The sequence below is a fragment of the Sinocyclocheilus anshuiensis genome, unplaced genomic scaffold (genome assembly GCF_001515605.1).
Source record: "Sinocyclocheilus anshuiensis isolate Anshui unplaced genomic scaffold, SAMN03320099.WGS_v1.1 scaffold17067, whole genome shotgun sequence".
Taxonomy (NCBI): Eukaryota; Metazoa; Chordata; class Actinopteri; order Cypriniformes; family Cyprinidae; genus Sinocyclocheilus; species Sinocyclocheilus anshuiensis.
In genome coordinates this window covers 1-2,220 of record NW_015552169.1, presented here as the reverse complement: position 1 = coordinate 2,220, position 2,220 = coordinate 1, and the positions used below count along the sequence as shown (strand labels likewise).

Here is a 2,220-nt window from a genome sequence, read left to right as displayed (position 1 = left end):
AGCTAGTGAATATGAGTGAGTTGGTGTTAAACTTAAATGACATGGTGAAAATGCTGAGTACCATTAATTGCTTCATAAGTTTTAGTCGTCTCCAGAGGCAGTTTCTGCTTTTTCCCCTTCCCCTTCATGTTGAATTTTGCCATCAACCGGTTGGTAAAGAGCCTAAAGAAACAAATGCACCATTTAAAAATTACATGTGTGGTAATCTACAGCTGTAGCATGGGTGAATGTGCTAAGAGTGGACTCAAGAGATGTGGTTTTGGACACTGTAGTTTTCTGAAATTGATTAAACAAACCTCTGGGAGGTGACCATTTGATAGCTCCAATGACATTCTTTCCCTGCACCTGTCAGACCCCCTCCTCTTTAACTTCCACGTCAGGTTTCTATGCAGTCTCATGATTGCATTTCAGATAATTCAAGTCTGTGTGAACTGGAATTTGCTGCTGACTTCATTTCAGTACAGTGACGTATTTCCAACTAAAACAGAATATTAAATAGCAGGGATGGTTTTATTGTAGTGCTCCTCCTCTCCATCTCACTCATAGCAAACTAACGGTTGGAGGGACGTGGTTAAGGATATTCTGCCCAATCAGACTGACATCATCATAGAAGAAATGAAATTCCAGAGCAGAAGCAAATGGTCAGATTTTGATTAAAGATTGCCAAGAAAAACTATTTTTTTTAGTGGATTAACTTGCAAAAATATAATTTCACATTTTTTTTCAGGAAAATCACAATTACGATTTTATCACGATTCTTTGTCCACATTAACACCCATTTCTCATTATAGCATATATTATCCCTTGTCATTAGACTTATAAAGTCCCTAAATACATATTTCCTCCATTTGAAGACTGTCCCAGATTACCCAAAGCATGCTGTCCCACATTCTCAATCATATTTGATAATGTGGGACAACAAAAAAATGTTTGAAAGAAATAAAACTAAAACACATTTTCAACACTTTAATACATATTTTGTTGCTTGAATAGATCACAAACATAATTTGACAAAATTAGGAACATTGTATTATTTATGACAGATTTATGTCTGCTTAAACAGAAACTTACCTTCTTAAGCCTTGTGCTTTAACCTGAAAGAGATAAAGAAGAATATTCGTTATTACAAAACTATTATATCTTCATTGAATCAAATGAGAATTACTCCGATATGTCGCTCTGAAATGAAATGTACAGATCAGATTCAGTTCAAGATTACTGACACTGCTAAGTGTTTTATATTTTAAATGTTGCACTCCACCACTGGCGCCAAACCCATAAGTTACTCTCCTGGAACACTTAAAGCACCTTAAAATGTCTTAATATGCATAAAAAATTAATTGTGTTACTTTTCGGTCTTCTGTCCGACTATATGACACAATGATTGATTATCCAGACATTATTCATCATCATTATCCAGACTTAAGCGTTTATGTGATACTAACAAGATATATTAACCATGGACATTTAACCTGCAAAATGTGCGTCCACGGTCGCGAAGTCTCATGGAAGGTTAATTGGTTATGACCATATTATTATACTATATTAGAGTAAAAATATTGTTTCAAAACATGCTGACACCAAGACATCGGGTCGGGATATTTGCTTGCGTCAATGTGATGGGCCTGAATGCCCGCGCAAAATGCCGCCGTTTTTAAAAAGTATTTTCAGATATTGATCGGGCATGATGTCATATAAACGTAACTGTAAAACTCATAAAATTGATTGTTTTTACTTACCTGTTTGCTTTATTCGAATTGTATTCGAATTCACGGCAATGTCAGCAGTCTCGATCGATCGTACTTCTGCAGGATCAATTTTTATGTTGACGTTACGTGTGACGTCACTGACGTGGCGATTATGAATCAATTTCGATACGCTGCTAAGTAGAAGCCAGAGACAGCTGTTCATTTATTTTGGCACTGCCCTTATGTGTCTTTTTTTGGCGAAATGTACTTGATTTTATTGCTGACAATGTTGACGAAAATGTTACTTTACAGTGGAAAGATGTTCTTTTAGGCATTATTGAAAACTCTAGATATAAACAGACCCACACTTTTTAAAAAAATTTTTATTATTATTTTAATGACCAAATGTCATATCCATAAATGTAAATTTTCAGGAAAAAAAATCCATGTTTTATTGCATTTAAAAATGAAGTGAAGCATATAGAGACCATATTGCCCTCAAAGAAACAATTAAAGCTGTACCAGTTGTGCA

General features: G+C 35.0%; 1 long non-coding RNA gene across 1 annotated transcript; it reads right to left on the bottom strand.

The window, feature by feature from the left end:
* Positions 1–57: 57 nt before the first annotated feature.
* On the bottom strand, positions 58–1,815 carry LOC107663500 (uncharacterized). Its single transcript, XR_001631342.1, has 3 exons — positions 1,740–1,815; positions 1,072–1,094; positions 58–162 (listed from the first exon to the last, which is right to left on the bottom strand). It is a non-coding gene; the product is annotated as an uncharacterized LOC107663500 (long non-coding RNA).
* Between the last annotated feature and the right edge of the window lie 405 nt (positions 1,816–2,220).